General features: G+C 45.2%; 1 long non-coding RNA gene across 3 annotated transcripts in view; it reads right to left on the bottom strand.

The window, feature by feature from the left end:
* Nucleotides 1-2,504: 2,504 nt before the first annotated feature.
* LOC140475976 (uncharacterized) overlaps nt 2,505-17,605 on the bottom strand; it is a 32,603-nt gene continuing 17,502 nt past the window's right edge. For 2 of the 3 annotated variants that reach the window (XR_011960393.1, XR_011960392.1), the window contains exons 5-6: nt 5,216-5,313; nt 2,505-3,491 (exon numbers count right to left, since the gene is read on the bottom strand). This is a non-coding gene — a long non-coding RNA (uncharacterized lncRNA). The remainder of the gene's footprint in view (nt 3,492-5,215; nt 5,314-17,605) is intronic. The other variant, XR_011960394.1, reaches the window with a different exon arrangement.

The following is a 17,605-nucleotide window of genomic DNA, read 5'->3' as shown; positions in this document are numbered from 1 at the left end:
GTAAAGAGGTCAGATTGAATGAGGGTCTCAGTGAACAAAAGTGAGACACAGATACAGAAAGGTTTGGGGATGGATTGAATGAAATATTATCAATTTGCACGGCTACCAACATTTCAGCAGTTACAAATGGGAGTGATCAAGAGAGTGGAATTAGAGCAGCAACTAAATCTTAAACATTTATACAGCTAAAGGGGATGCTGGGTAAAGATACCGCAGTTAGTACTTATTTCATTCCAGACACACCAGCCAGGGCACACATCCTTGCTGTGTCTACCATATTGATCTCATTAATATTTTTGTTCATTTGAAGTGTTTCATGTTTAGATAGTCCAGAGAAGACAGCTTCATTCTCCTCAACCTCTTCTGCCAAGGCAATGCTGCTGTTAGAATTCAAGTCACGATGGCGTGTTACTGGCTGCTTCAAGGACTGGAACTGGCAATTGAGACTGAAAGGCAACTGTATAAAATATCTTCAATTGTATTGCCAGATTGTCAGACACATGAGGGGCTTTAAGAAAAAGAACTTAAATGATGGGCACTGAGTGTCAGAGTGCCTACTGTTGTGGGGACATTCTGTTTAGATCCAATCTATTGGTAATTGTTAGAATTGACTTATCCTGGCTCCAGAGAAGTGGGCAGAGCATTATAACGGTCATCGAAGATGGTAACAAATTTCCCAGAGGTTACAAATCGTAAATGACGGAGTAGGCATGAGTTCTGCTGGTAAAGTGTATAAACTTATTCAAAATGGCTCCAACTTACTTTCAGAAACAAGTGAGAGAAAAGCACTTGCATTAGTCCAAATTTAGAAATTCAGGAGAGCTGAAGGGAGAGCTGGTGTTGGCAGTTGTAGTAATGATAGGGAAAAACTTGTTTCACAGAGAGAGAGAGTTCACAGATGGAAAACTCAGCTTTAACATCACATCAACTGCAGAGTCGTCCAATTCTGCAGGTCCTGATCCTTATCAGTAATATAAAAGGGGAAAGCAGCATTCCTAGCTCAGAGAAATCATTCCCATGTTAGGCAGGTTGTCGAATATTTAACCGGTCATGTGATCTGGGAAGACACCAATGTAACGGGACCAGGGCGAAGCTGTGTAAATGTGAAGAAATTTACTTACCCCTCCCAGTGGGACACTCACTGACACAGTCACACTGGGGAGAGGCTGTTCACCTGCCTCACGTATGGCAAGGGATTTACTCGATCTTACAATCTGCTGAGGCACCAGAGGGGGCACAGTGGATTTAGAACCTTCACCTGCTCCATGTGTGAGAAAGGATTCATTCAGTCCTCTGATCTGCTGAAACACCAGCGAGCTCACTTTGGAGAATGACCATTCACTTGTTCCCAATGTGGGGAGAGATTCACTCAAATGCACCTGCTGCTGAGACCCCAGTGAGCCCACACAGGGGAGAGGCCATTCAGATGGTCAGGGTGGGAGAGGGGATTCAGTGATTCATCCTGCCCCCCCCGAGACACCAGCGGGTTCACACTGGGTAGGAGCTGTTTCCCTCTCTGTGTGACAAGGGATTTGCTGAGACTCAACATGACTGAGAGTCCAGTGAGTGCACACAGGGAAGTAGTCATCCCCCTGCTCAGTGTGGTGTAGAGTTCACACATCACTGCAGGACTCTGATTCTGATGTTACTGTCCATCAGAGTCAGGAATGGACCTTATACACGATTACACTGTTGGAGTATTGATGTTGTTGTTGTTAACCACATTAACTGAGCCGGAGTTGACTGAATTTATATTGCCACTTTCTGAACCTCAGGATGCCTCTCTGGGCAGTAGGTCACCACAAACAGCAATGTGACAATGAGCAGGGTTCATCTGTATTGATTTAAATTGTGATCATAGCACTGCTGTCTCACAGCACCAGGTAAAAGGTTGGAGTCCAGCCTTGGTCAACGGCCTATGTGGGGTATCCACATTCTCCCCATAATAGTGTGGGTCCCCTCCATGTGCGCTGGGTTTCTCCCACAATTCAAAGATATGCAGGTTAGGTGGATCGGTCGTCATAAATTGTCCACAGTGTTCAGAATCTGCAGACTACGTGGATCAGCCATGGGAAATACAGTGTTAAAGGGATGGAGTGCTCTGGGCGGGATGTTCTTCAGATGGTTGGTGGGATTTGATGGACCAATGCTCTCCTTCCACACTGTAGGGATTATAGTGTATGATTGAGGATAAAGAATATTCTCAGGGTCGCCTTGGAGGAGGAGCATGTGGTGTGTATCAATGCTCTCTATGCCATTAGATAGAGGTGGGCACCGCAGGGGATACAGTGCTTTATCTCCACCACCACCACCCCCTCACCCCCAACTCTACTTTGATTTAGTCCCTTCCCACTCTGTCACTTGTAATGGTTTGCTTTGACCATAATGGGTTTTGTTTGTAAATATTCAACTGGTGACACTGGTGTGCTACTGCTGGTGATTATATGTTAACAAAAAGCAAAATAATGGAATAATGATGTTGATGGTGGGAAGGTTGCTCAGCTGTGGGAGATAACACTTCTGGGTAGGAGAAATGGGAGAAAAATGCTTCACAGCTCACAGAACAAGAACTGAAAGTAGTTAAATCAAACCAAAGGTTCAGAGAGGGAAGGAATATTTCCCTGGAGTTTGAGTAACTGAAAAGTGATGGGGTCCGGGAGTAGACAGGATTTTGTTTAAAGGGCATTTGAAATTTTAAAAACTGTTATATGCAGATAGTTTCGATTCTTTAAGTTTTATTTATTGTGGAATAAACTTGTACTTTAAAAAAAAACAAATTCACAAACCTTGTGTTAAAGACAAATGTTAAATAAAATCCATCAAACCATCCCTCACTGAAAACAGAGGTGGAAGTGCAATCTCCTGCAGAATCCCTGCCCTGACTACTCCTTCCTACCTGGGCTCCATGGCTATATACATACCTGGGAGATAGCAGCAGGAGAAGGCCATTCAGCCTTTCAATCCTGCTCCACCATTCAATGGGAATCAGCTGACCATCCAGCTCAGTCTCCTGTTCCTGCTCTGTTCCATTCCTCTTTTTTGACTTTACCACGAAGAACTATATTTCAGTCCTCCTTGGGCTTCACTGCCTTTTATACCAGTGATGTTACTGTGTTATTGCTGGGTGTAGGCAGGGGTAATGTGATGGTGCTCTTCCTGGAGGACACACTCAGCCTCCCTCATCATCCTGCAGTAAGATCAACTGAGTTTCAGCAACTAGAGATAGAACCCATTTCCAGGATATAGGCATCACTGGTTCAGCCAGCATTTATACCCCGTCACTAGGTACCATTGAGAAGATGGTAGTGAGCTGCTGTCTTGAACCATTCACCGCCCATTTGGCGCAGATAGACCGACAATGCTGGGAGGGAGTGTTGCAGGATTTTGGCAAAGTGATTCTCCATCTTTGGTTCTTTAAATGCTGATTAACTTAATCACAATCTGCACATGATTTTGAGATTTCAGTCTGCAAATCTTCACCACCGAGCACTCTGTGTAAAGGAATATGCACAGATTAGAAATTCAGAGCAGACTATTCTAGTTTCTCTGAAATATCTTTTTCCCCTTTCTCCCCCCAAAGCTGTAACCCTCCAGCCCACTTACTCTCTCCCACCATTCTGACTCTGCTGCCCCTAATGTACACCCTCCCCATTCTGATGGAGTAACTGATAAACAGATCCATTCCACCACTTCCCGTCCCTGGTTAGACTCTGCACCCTTTCTGGGTTCACTTCCTTTCCTTTCAGTTGCTGCAAGTCAATAATGTAACAGCAGAATGAAACAAAAGGAAACAGAAAGGGAGGTGGCAGATCCTGGACAGAAGAGGAACCTTCAGTCTGGGAGAATGGGTCAGATTCTTCCTTGTTTCCCATTAGTTTATTCCCAGCATTACAATGAACTGGGGATGGAGTGTGGTCCCACAAGGGTGTGGGACCACACTTTGACCCCCCCAACTGATCAATACTACAAGCAGATACGTTCCTCCTCTAGCCAATCACAGTGTGAAATACTTTCCCCTAATTACCCCAAAACACGTGCTCCAAAACCCGCCCACATTCTGTACATGTACAGTGCCAGTTTTCCCCACACACCTGTGGTCCCTGCCTCAGGAATTATGGGAGTTACAGTCCCCATGAAGTCACTGGAGCCCTGTCTCTGGAAAGTGAATGAAACGTGTGGGGTGGAGGGTGTTGTGTATAGGATCCCCATTCAGACAGACAGGACATATGGCTTGTCACTGGGTTTTACTGAGACATCTGGTTAGACAACCCACTTTCTGACGTAAGGAATATAGATTCAGTCAATTGCGGGGTGGAGGGGTCAATAAGGGGAAGCAGTTTTAGGCAGAGGTGGCTCAGTGGCTAGCACCTCTGCGTCACAGCTTCAGAGACCCTGGTTTGATTCAAGCCTTAGGTGACCATGTGGAGTTTACACGTTCTCCCAGTGGCTGCATGGTTTTGTTCGGTGTTCCAGTTTCTTCCCAAAGTCCAAAGATGTGCAGGTTAGGTGGATTCACCATGCTAAACCACAGTGTCCATGCATGTGCAGGTTAAGCCATTAACCATGGGAAATACTGGGAATGGGTGAATCTGAATTATAGGATTGGTGTGGACTCGATGGATGAATACCCTGCTTCTGCACTGTAGGGATTCTATTCTATTCTCATGAAGAAGAATGTACCTATCTCGATGTGTTGTGAATCTGAGGAATTCCCAATTCAGAACGCAGTGGATGCCAAGACAATGAGCAAATTTAATGGACAGATACAGATTTTTAATTGCAATGAACTGAAGGGTGAGAGAGAGAGAGCAGGCGGGAAAATCCAGCTGAGACCGAGGTGAGCTCAATCATCACCGTATTAAATGGTGGAGTTGGTTCGAAGGGCTGCATTGCCTCTCCTGTGCCCAGTGCTTATCTTCTTACGGTAATAACCAGAAAGATGAATCCAAAACTCACCATCTTCACCAAAGGAGATTTTCGGAAAATGTAGGATAGTCAAGTGGAATAGTATTCAAAACTGAGAAAGTGAGGAAGTGTGTAGAAGATAATGATTTTGCAATTTTAAACTGAGGGGTAACAGTGATTTATGGTTATCGACTGTGTGGTACATTCACACAGTCCAGAATACTGTGTTGTGAATATTGATTCTGTAATTTATTACAAAGCCAAGTTCACTGATAATGAAAACCAAAACACCCAGGAAACATCGCCTCACCTCGTAATCTGACAAAAGCCGCGTGATAAATCTGGTTGAATTTCGAACACAGATGGAAAGCGGGGAGATTAAATCCAATCCAATCCCAAGATCCTGTGCTAAAACAAAGAAGACTACAATAGGATGAGACAGGAATTGGTAATGTAGACTGGGAGCAAAGACTTTACAGTGGGACAGTTGACAGACAGTGGAGGAATATCAAAGCAATTTTTTGAAGTGCTCAGCAAAAGTATATATCAGTGAAAAGGAAGGACTTAGAAAAAGGAGTAATCTGTCATGGGTGTCTAAGGAAATAAGGGAGTCTATCAAATTGAAATAGAAGGCATACAAATTGGCAAAGACCAAGGAGAAAGTAGGAGATTAGAAAAACTTCAAAGGTCAACTGAAAGCTTGAAGGGATTGGGTATAAATAGTGATGAGGAGCTATGCCTGGGGACAGAATAGCAGTTTACCCTGCTAGAGGGAAACCTATTGTGTGGGGAACATATTGCCTCTGTAATTGTTGAAGCATTTAACAGTTACCAGAGAGATAATCCTGATCAAGTTCAAAATCACAGCACATTCCAAAAGCTTGTACTGCCAAATAAACCTGTTGGACTATAACCTGGTGATGTGTGGTTTTTAACATCAGCATCCCAATAGACAGCCCCACTGAAACTGAAGTGCCTGTCAGGTACTTGAGGGAGCCACGGGGTGGGGTGGGGCGTGGAGGGGTGTGTGGTTTAACCAGAGTTGAACTGAACTAGACTTTTTAAACTGTTGTTGCCATGGAGATAATCCTGAGAGACAGTCTCTATGCAAAGTCACAAATCACAAAGGTAGAGGAATGGGAGCCGTACATCGGACCTGATGCTGCCTAAAGGCGTTTTGCACGTAAAATACCCAGGTAACTACCATGTCTCATCAATAAATACTCAAGGAAGACCTCTCAGAGTTCTGTGCCTTGTAATTCCTATCCAGCTGGGTTCAGGAAGATGAGCACACAGCAGTCAGTCTTCACAGTGGAGGATACAAAGAACATGCCAGTAATTGATAAGGAGACTGAGGAAGGTGAGGACCTAGAAACGACCATTATCGTGAAACAGTTAGAGCTGGGCAAGCTCATGGAGCTAAAGGTAAACAAGTCTCCTTGCCCTAATGGAATACATCCCAGGATACCAACAGAGTTCGTGGGAGAAATAGCAAATGCACTTAGTTATAGCATCCTACAGCAGAGACAGGCCCTTTGGCCCAAAATGGCCCATGCCGATCAGAATGCCCATCCACACTAACCCCATTTCCCTGCACTTGGCCCATCTGCTTCTGAAACTTTGCAATCCATGTATTTGTCCAAATGCCTTTAACATGTTGTTAGTGTACCCGCCTCAACCACTTCCACTGGCAGCTCAGTCCATATACATACCACCCTCTGTGTAAAACAGTTGCCCTTTAGCTTCCCTTTTATTCTTTCTCCTCTAACCTTAAACTGATGCCCTCCAGTCCTTGGTTCCCTGGGAAAAAGACCGAGTGCATTCACCTTACCCATGCCTCTCATAGTCTTATACACTTCTATAAAATATTCCCCCTCGGTTTCCTCTGCTCTTAACAAAAAAAGTCCTCGCTTGTCCAACCTCTCCCTGTAACTCAGATCCCTGAGCCTGGCATCATCCTTGTAAATTTCTTCTGCACCTTTTCCAGTTTAATAACTGAAACCTACACTGCATTCATCACATTTCCAGTGTTTCCCCACGGTACTGGAACTGACGGGACAACGCCAATGGATTAAAGTCCATGATCGATAATTCACTCCATTACAACAATCCCATTTTCATAGCTTCTGCCATGATGCAGGAATCCTTTTGTCTTTCTGGTTTCGTGGTTAATTGTCCTCATACAAAACCAGTGGCTTAACTGTTCCTGGGAAATGTGCCATGATTTTTTTAGACTTTCAAAAACCAATGAAATCTCTCTCCACAGTCCCCACGCTAACATGGACTTCACTGTCTCAGTACTTTTTCCCAGTCACACTGATATTTGAAATATTCGCCCACGGACAGAATGCACACCTTGCCTTCCAGATGAAAAGGCCAATGGTATTCAGATCGGCACGGATCAAGTAACTATCAAAACTGAACATGAAGTTCAATTTGAATTTCTCAACTGCAAATCCCCCCATTCAGTACTACACAACAGAGAAAACAGAAAGTGCTGGAAATCCTCAGCAGGTCTGGCAGCATCTGAAACGCTGACAGATGCAGGAAACATTGCAGCCTTGAAGAAGTGGTTAGATTATCACACCAGGCACGTGCACTTGATGGCCAGTTTGTAGAAGATGGGGACATTGTGTTCAATAGTTTTATACCAGAGACTCTGACCTCATTTGGTTCCATGTTTCTCTGCGATTCCCTCTTTTTTGGAAGCAGGCAGGAGTGGGAAGCAGTGGAGAATGTAAATGATGGGTGACCTTCCTAGTGAGAGGATTCGTGTACAGTAGCAGGGATCCCTTTGTGGAAGGGCCTTGGTGAGACCACACCTGGAGTACTGTGTATACCTTTGTTCCCCTTTCCCAAGGAAGGCTCTCCTGGTTATTGAGAGAGTAAAGGAGTGTCACCAGCCGGAGTCCTGGGATGTGGTGATAGTTATGGGCTGCAGATGCTAGAGGTCAGAGTCCATACAATGTGGATCTGGGGAAGTGCAGCAGGTCAGGCTGCATCACAGGAGCAGGAAGGTTGATGTGTTGGGTCGGAACCCTTTGTCAGCCCTGATGAATAGTCCTAACCCGAAACATCACCTTTCCAGCCCCATCATATTCATGCTGGTCATCAAGCACCTCTTAATTCTAGTCCCACGTTCTGGCACTCAGCGTGTAACCGATATTGTAGTACCTGGTGTGATCATCTAAACACTTCTTCAAGGCTGCAATGTTTCTGTCACCATTTCAGATTCTGCCCGACCTGCTGAGGACCTCCAGCACTTTTTGTTTTTATTGTGGATTTCCCCCATTTTGCTCAAGCACTTAGAGTCAGAGAGCTGTACAGCTCCATATTTTGCTGACTATAATTCCTGGGATGGTAGGACTGATGGATGAAGAGGGACTCAATCCTCATTTCATCCTCCTTTCCTTTGGCTTTCTGAGCTGCTGACTACACCATTAATATTCTACCTCCCATTCCCTGTCCTGAATCTGACCCATCTAAGCCTACACTTTAGTTCCCATCCCCCTGTTAGACTAGTTAAAACCGCACCAATGGGACTGGCAAAAGCCTCCACCAGGAGATTTCTCCCAGCCCTGCCCAGGGGTAACCGGTCAGGCTGGTACAGGACCCACCCAGAAACGGTCCCAGTGCCTGAAGAATCTAAACCCTTCTCTGGTACACCTTTTCGCCAGTCACACATCCAGCTGATCTATCCTCTTAGTCCTGCTCTCATTAGCACATGGCACTGTGAGTAAGTCTGACATTATTTTATTTCAGGAGCTACATTTTACTGTATCCCTAATCTCCCTATATCCAGCTTTCAGGACCTCATCCCTTTGTTTAGTGATGTCATTGGTATCGGTGTGTTCCACAACCACTGACTTTACCCTCCAACTCCAGAATGTCCTGCAGCTGCTCCATGATAATCGTGGATCCTGGCACCAGGGAGGTAACATACCATCCTGGATTCATGTCTGTGGCCACAGAAGTGCCTGCCTATACCCCTGATTATTGAATCCCCTGTCACTATAGCCCTGCCACTGTCTTTCCTCCGGTTCTGTACAGCAGAGCTATCTGTGGTATCATGAAGCTGGTTGTTGCTGATTTCCCGAGAAGCCACTCCACGCATTCACCCCCAACAGAATCCCAAGCAGGATTCAGTATCTTTCTGAGAAGTAGGTGATCACTGGGGATTCCTGCACTGCCTTCCTGAGCCTTTTATTTGGTTTGATGGTCACCCATTCCCTTTCTGCCTGTGTAACCCTCACCTGCAGTGTGACGAACTCACTAAATGTGCTGTCCAATACATTCTCAGATGCTCCACAGTGAGTCCACTCATAACTCCAGGTCTGAAAAGCAGTTTCCCAGTAGCTGTAGGTGGGCCCACTTCCTGCACACATAGCCATCAGGGACACTGAAAGTATCCCTTATTTCCCACATTGTACAAGAGAAGCACACCACGGGTCTGAGGGCTCCTGTCACAATGTCTCTCGAGATTCAGCTAATTACTCCCATTAAGAGAATTTAAAAGAGCTTTCAACCTTCCTTCACTTCAAACATTTCCATTATATATCAAAAGCCGCAATCTTTACTTAAGCTGATACATTATATTTTAAAAACTTAACAAATACTCTGCAGGTATCACTTACAAATTGGCTGTTCCCATTGGGACCATGTGAATTTCTCAATGGCCTGAACTAAACCAGAGTTTCAGCTTCACCTTCTCCCTGTCTCACCTCCCTCTGTTTTCACCCAACTGCAAAACACACTCATTGAGTCAAACAACACTCAGTGCAGCCCTGTCATTTTCATTGTCTGGTCACACCTACACTGCCCTCAGCCTCCTGCCCTGTTCCAATGCATTGCAATGGGAGCTCAGGGACAGCACCTCATCTTTCAGCTCAGCCCTTTGTAACCCCAGAGTCAACATGGACCTCAGCAGTTTCTGGATGAACAGACAGTTGTCAGAACCTGGAACATTCCACCTGAAAATATGCTGGAATTTGAGTTCACAAAGAATTTTAATGAGAATTTTGCAGGGAGTTGAAAATTAGGAGTTTACAGGTTAACATTATGAAGTGAGTGACTGGGACTAAATCTGACAGTTCCTGCAAAGAGACTAGGTATAATCTGGATAAATCTGTGCTCCCACTCAGGCCAAATCGCCCATGGGGGATTCAACCACAAATTTGAACATCTTTCTGCATTTTGCTTTACAAAAGTATTGGAGATATTTTCCCACAGACAGAACAGACAGCCCTTTCTCCTTCCACAGTAAAATGCTAATGATATCCAGATCCTGATAACTCCGCTGAGTGCAGAAATCTGCTTTTTTGAGATCCCGTCCTCAATTATTCTCATTTAATATCCTATAAAAAGAATTCACAAAACAAGTGCAGGATGAATTGGAAAGACAAATATTTCTCTGGTATGTGTCTGATGTGTAAATGCTCCTCTTTCAAATCACCCCTCCCCCACCCAGGAAGAGGACATGTCCATGCACCTCGCTGTACCATGCCCCCAGTAAAAATGACGGCCATAACCCAGGACCTATCACTGACTGAGGCCCACAGCCGTTTTCCCATTTGCTGTAAACATGGGACCAAGAGTTTCTAATTCAGGACTAACATCCTGTACAGATGTGTAAATAAAACCTCCTAGTCTAAACTGAATCATTTTCCCCCGGTTTCCGCTGCCACTCCCTCTTCCCAGTTTCCGGCTCCTGCACACACCAAGGGCCATTCCGGGTCCATTGACCCTTTCTCAGAACCGATGGCAGCTGGGAAAATTAGACTCCCTACAGTGTGGAAACAGGCCATTTGGTCCAACAAATCCACACTGACCCTCCGAAGATAATCCCACCCAGACCCATTCCGCAACTCTGTTATTCTAAATTTCTCCTGAACAACGCACCTCACCTACACATCCCTGAACACGACGGGAAATTTAGCTTGGCCAATTCACCTAACCTACACATCTTTGGACTGCAGGAGATAGGGGTAAAAGAGTAAATAATAGGTGGGATGGAGTGACCCTTCAACAACATGGCAACATTTACTCATCTCCTCTCCCCGACCTTATCTCAGATCCAACCCTCCAACTCAGCACCGTCCTCAAACTGTCCCACTTGTCCATCTTCCTTCCCAATTATCCACTCCATCCTCTCACCATTACCCCCACCTGCATTTTCCTATCGCCTTCCCAACTACCTTCCCACCAGCCCTACACACCCATCCTATTATCTGTCCTCTTCCCCACCCTCACCTTCCTGAAGAAGTGCTTAGGCCCAATATATCAATTCGCCTGCTCCTTGCATACTACCTGACCTGCTGTGCACATCCAGCGCCACACTTTAACACAAGTTGGAAGAACATCACCTCATCTTGTACCTGGGGACCCTTCAGCCCTCTGGTTTCAATATTGGATTCCATAATTTTAAGTCCTAAGTCTCCTACGTACTAGTGTCCTAGCCCACATCCCATAGACCAGGCCCTGTTATTACATCGCCTGCAATTACACACTACCTATGGTTAGTCACTAACAGTCTCCATAAACAGCTATTCACCCTCCCCCAGCCAGATCGTTATCCATTCCTTTGTCAACTGCTCCCATCGCGTTCTGTTGAATCTATCACCACCTATCAGTTACTCCTTAACCCCTACCTTCTACATATAAACCAATATTGTTTCTCAGGAACATCAGTTCTGACGAAGGGTGATTGGATCAGAAATGTTCACTTTGACTCCTCTTCACAGATGCTGCCAGACCTGCGGAGCATTTTCAGGATCTTCTGGTTGTTGTTTCTGATTTACAGCATCCGCAATTCCTTTGGTTTTCATTTACTGGGAGTTGGTAATTCAGGTCCAGCAGCCTACATCGTGTCTTTATCAGCCCACCCAGTACACAAACTCAATTTCTCTCCCAGTCTCTGCTGTCTCTCCCACTCCCTTCACACTCACTGGGACCCCCCTCACAGTGACATTGCACCTGCACAGCTCATGGTCACGTGTGGGCCTGCTGGCCACACCCCTCATTCACTCCCATTGGCGGGAGGATTACACCAACTCCCCTATTGGTCTGAAGGTGCCATCAATCAGCCAGGTCCCATTGTGACTTGAGTGGTAGGAGGCTGAGGGGTGACCTCAGAGGTTTATAAAATGATGAGGGGCGTGGATGGGATACAGAGATAAGGCCTTTTCCCTGGGGTTAGGAAGTCCAAGACGAGGGGGCATAGGTTTAAGGTGAGAGGAGAATGATATAAAAGAGACCCAAGGGGCAACTTTTTTCATGTGCGTGTATGGAATCTACTGTCAGGGAAGTGGTGACAGCTGGTATAGTTCCACCATTTGAAAGGCAGCTGGATGGGTATATGAATAGGAAGGGCGTAGAGTGATATGGGCCAACTGCTGTCAGATAGGACTAGATTAGTTTGGGATATCTGGTCGGTATGGACGAGTTTGACTAAAGGGTCTGTTTCCTTGCTGTACATGACTGTGGCTCTGCCCTGGGATGAGCTTCATCATTCAGTGAATGGGGCAGTATCACAGAGCACAGGGCCTGGGGGCTATTCAGCCCATTGGGGCTGTACTTTCTTCCTCTGGAGATGCTGCCAATCTGCCCTTTCTCCACTCCCATTTACCAGTAGCCCTCCACATTTATCCTCAAATAGTTAAATTCCAAATCTTTTTTAACAATAACAAAAGCTGCATCTAGCTGTGGTTCAAGCTGTTCCAGATGCTCAGAACCTACTGAGTAAAATAACCTTCACATTTTTAACCTGCATTATTTGCCAATTACCTGAAAGTAGTTACTAAAAATTGTGACAATAAATTCTCTCAGTGTCTCTGTAAATTAAATATCCTGGAAACAAATCTGTTTCTGGTTGAAATCACTGATTAAGCTTGTCAGCTCCAAGGAGAATTGTCAGGTCTTTTGCTAACTCTCCATAAGAGAGAAATCTAACTTAATTTGAATTTATTAGTGTCATAGAGATACACAGCACAGAAACAGACACTTGGGTCCAACTCGTCAATGCCGCCCAGATATCCTAAATTAATCTCGTCCCATTTGCCAACACTTTGCCCATATCCTTCTAAAAGTTTCCTAAACACGTACCCAATTAGATGCCTTTTAAATGTAATCGTACCAGCCTCCACACTACATCAGGCAGCTCATTCCATACACGTACCATATTCAGCTTGAAAACATTGCTCTTTAGATCGCCTTTCTATCTTTTCCCTCACACCTCACGTCTGTGCTCTCTGGTTTTGGACTCCCCTAACCTGGGAATAAGACCCTGGCTGTTCACCCTAACCATGTCCTTCACCATTTATCAACCTCGAAGGTCACCTCTCAGCATCCGATGCTCCAGTGAAAACAGCCCGAGCCTATTCAGCCTCTCTGTATGGGTCAAACCCTCAACCCTGGAAACATCTTTACACATCTTTTCTGAATCCTTTCAAGCTTTATAATATCATTCCGATAGCAGGGAGACCAGGACTGAAAGCAGAATTCCAGAAATGGCTGAATCAATGTCCTGTGCAGCTGCAAAATAATGTCGCAACTCCTATACTCAATGCACAGACCAATAAAGGCAAGTAAACCAAACGCCTTCTTCACCACCCTGCCTATTCCACTTTCAAAGAACCATGAACCTGTACTTCAACGTCTCTTTGTTCAGCAACATTCCCCAGGCCCTTCCCATTAAATGTATAAGTCCTGCCCTGATTTGTTTTTCCAAAATGCAGCACCTCACATTTATCTGAATTCCACTCCATCTGCCACTCCTCAGCCCAGTTGATTGAAGTCTCATTGTACTCGGAAGTAACTTTCTTCCCTGTCCACTGCATCTCCAATTTTGGTGTCTGTGTAAACTCACTAATCATAGCTCCTATATTCACATATAAATCATTTATATAAATGATGAAAAGCAGTGGACCCAACATCAATCCTTACACCATATTGCTCATCACAGGCCTCCAGTCCGAAAAGCAACCCTTCACCACTATCCTCTGTCTCCAATTTTCCAGCCAATTTTGTATAATTTGTTAACCAGTCTGTTATGTTGAACCTTATTGAACGTCTTTCTGAAGACCAAGTTAGTGATTTCCATGCACAAAGCCATGCTATCACTAATTATTTCTTGCCTTTCCAATTACATCCAAATCCTGTCTCTGAGAAGCCCTTCAACAACTTGCGTGACTTCAGGCTCACCGGTGTATTGTTCCCTGGACTTTCCTCACCACCTTTCTCAAATAATGGCGCCCGTCTTACAGCACCTCACCTGTGGCTATTGGCGATACAAATATCTCAGCAAGGGGCCCGGCAATCACTTCCCTAACTTCCCACAAAGTTCTGGGACACACCTGATCAGGTCCCAGGGATTTATTCAGCTTTATGTATTATAAGATATCCAGTACCACATTCTCTGTAATATGGACACTTGTCAAGTTTTCCCGATTTATTTTTCCAAACTGTCTCACTTCCACATCCTCTTTAAGTAAAAGCTGACATGAAACCCTCCCACCTCCGATGGTTCCACAGACAGCCTTGCTGATCTTTCAGGGTCCCTAATCTCTGCCTGGTTACTCTTTTGTCCTCGGTGTATTTGTCGAATCTCTTTGGGTTCTCCCTAAACCTATTTCCCAAAGCTATCTCATGTCCCCTTTGAGCCCTCATGGTTTCCCCCGACTATACTCCTACTGCCCTTTTACTCCTGGAGGGATTCACGCAAACCCAGCTGTCTGTACCTGCCATATCTCTCCTTTATTTTCTTGACCAGGCCCTCAATTTCTCTCGACAGGCACCATTCCCTACACCTCCCAGCCTTGGCCTTAACAGGAACATACTGTCAGTGTACTCTCGTTGTTGCAGGCCTATGGATGCAATGGCAGATGAGGACATAGAAGCAATCATTCTCAGTAAAGAGGTGGTGTTGGGAAATATAACAGCCTAAAGGTAGATGGGTCGTCTGGCTGTGATGGAGTGCATCCCAGGGGACTATAACGATGGCAGAGGCTAAATAGCAAACGCACTCGTGATAATTCACTGAAATGTGCTGGACTCTGGGACGGTTCTGACAGATTAGATAGCTGCAAATGTGATGCCAATATTTTAAAATGGACCTGTTCGCATAACTTCTGTAGTGGGGGAAATGCTTGATCTCTCAAGGAAGAAATAGTGAGCTATCTGGATAGAAATTGTCTCATCGAGCAGACACAGCATCGATTCATGAAAGGTAGACAACACTAAGCTGAGTGGTAGAGATATGTGTGCAAAGGCCACTGTAAGTCTGCAGAGGGATACGGATCGGTTAAGTGATTGGGTAAGGGTCGAACAGATGGAGGACAATGTTGGGAAATGTGAGGTCATCCATTTTGGTCGGACTAACAGCTAACTGATGAAATGGTGAAAACTTGCAGCACGCTGCTGTACAGAGGGAGCTGGGTTTCCTTGTACATGAATCACAGGAAGGTGGTTTGCTGGTGCAGCAGGTAAATAAGACAGTGAAGGGAATATTGTCCTTCATTGCTAGAGGGATGGTTATGCTGCAGCTGTACAGGGTGCTGGAGAGGCCACACCTGGAGTACTGTGTACAGGTTTGGTCTCCTTACTTCAGGAAGGATGTACTGGCACTGGAGAGGGTGCAGTGGAGGATCACTAGTTTGAGTCAGGATTTCAGAGGGTTGGCGTATGCGGAGAGATTGAGAAAACTAGTTCTATACTCATTGGAATTTCGAAGTATGGGGGGGTTGGATAGGAAAAAAATTGAAATTATTAATGGAGTAGATAAACGAGAAGCAGGGAGGTGATTTCCACTGGGGACGGAGCAAACTAGGGAGCAGAGAGTCAAAATAAGGGGATATCAGATTTAGGACTGAGTTCAGGATGGACTTCTTCAGATAAATCTGTGAATCTGTGGAATTTGCTGCTGAGTGCAGCAGTTGATGTTATCAACTTGACTATCGTTAGGTCAAAAGGTAGATTTATGAACAGGAAAGGAATTAAGGGTTATGGTGAGAGATCAGGAAAGTGGAGCTGAGGCCATGAAAAGATCAGCCCTGATCTTATTGAACGGCAGAGCAGGCTCGAGGGGCCAGGTAGCCGACTCCTGCTCCTCTTCCTTCTGTTCTTTTGTTCCCACTTCCAGCTGTCCCTTTACCTGGGAATAGCAAAGAAATATTGAAAGTTCTCGCCTTGTACCGTCAAAATTCGCCTTTGTCCAATTTAGAACACCGTTCAGATCTAGTTTATTATTTTCTGTAACTATTTTAAAACTAGTAGAATTATCAGAGAATCCTGAGAGTGTGGAAGCAGGCCATTCGGCCCATCACATCCACACTGACCCTCAAAGCCTCCTACCTTAAACCTGTAACGCTGCATTTCCCGTGGCTAATCCACCTCGCGTGCACATCCCTGAACAATCTGGGCAATTCAGCCTGGAATATCCACCCAACCTGTATATCTTTAGACAGTGGGAGGAAACCACAGCAAACAGACGAAACCCACACAGGTAATAACAACACGGTGATCATCCCTTTCTTATTTCCCAGGTCAACCTAAATAACTTCGCTGGACGTAATCTCAGAATATCCTCCCTCAGCACAACTGGAATGCTACCCCTAATCAAAAAGGCCACTCCGCCTCCTCTCATGTCCCCCTTTCTATCCTTCCTCTTGCATCGATACCCTGGAACATTATGCTGCCAGTCCTACCCATCTCTGAGCAACGTTTCTGTAATACCCATGATATCCCACATTCAAAACCATACCCTGAGCCCATCTGCCTTCCCTGTCAGGCCTCTTGCATTGAAGTAAATGCAGTGTAACTTGTCAGTTCTACCTGGTTCTGTGCCTTGCCCTTGACTGTCTGACTTCTGAACTGTGCCAGCCTCAGACTTACCTCTTTTCTCACCATCTCCTTGAGTTTACCCACACTCCCTCACTGGTTTACTGACTCCTGAGTAGTACGAGCAAATCTCCCTGCCTGGATATCAGACACCTCCCAAATCAGGTACAATCCATCCTTCTTATGCACATCAACTCTACTCAAGAGGAGATTACAATGATCGAAAGATGTGAATCCTTCTGCCCTACACCAGCTCCTTAGCCAATCATTCATCTCCTCCATCCTGCTATTCCTACTCTCACGAGCATGTAGCACCTGGAGTAATCCACATATTATGACCGAGGACCTGGTTTATGATATTCCAGGCTAATCTGCTATATTCTCATCAGGACTTTATCTTTTCCCCTCCCTTTGTCATTGGTACCAATGTACAATGACCTCCCACTGGTCATTCTTTCCTTTGAGAATATTCTGCTACCTGTCCGAAACATCCTTGACCCTGGCACCAGGGAGGTACCACCCCATTCTGATGTCTCACTGTCAGCTGCAGAAACAGCAGTCTGTGCCCAACTAGAAAGTCCCTTATCATCCTTGAGCGTTTGAAATCTGATATACCTCTCATTATAGTGGAGTCAATCTCAGTACCAGTAACTTGGCTGTCAGTGTAACATTCCCTGAAAGTCTATGACAACCTACATTATCCAAAACAGTAAACTTGTTTGAGATGGGGATAGCCACAGGAGACTCATGGCTGAAAAAATGTGTTGCTGGAAAAGCGCAGCATTAAAGGAGCAGGAAAATCGACGCTTCGGGCATAAGAAGGGCTTATGCCCGAAACGTTGATTCTCCTGCTCCTTTGATGCTGCCT

The sequence above is a fragment of the Chiloscyllium punctatum genome, chromosome 4 (assembly GCF_047496795.1).
Source record: "Chiloscyllium punctatum isolate Juve2018m chromosome 4, sChiPun1.3, whole genome shotgun sequence".
NCBI classification, from domain to species: Eukaryota; Metazoa; Chordata; class Chondrichthyes; order Orectolobiformes; family Hemiscylliidae; genus Chiloscyllium; species Chiloscyllium punctatum.
The sequence above is the reverse complement of the archived record's forward strand: the minus strand, read 5'-3'. Positions and strand labels throughout refer to the sequence as shown.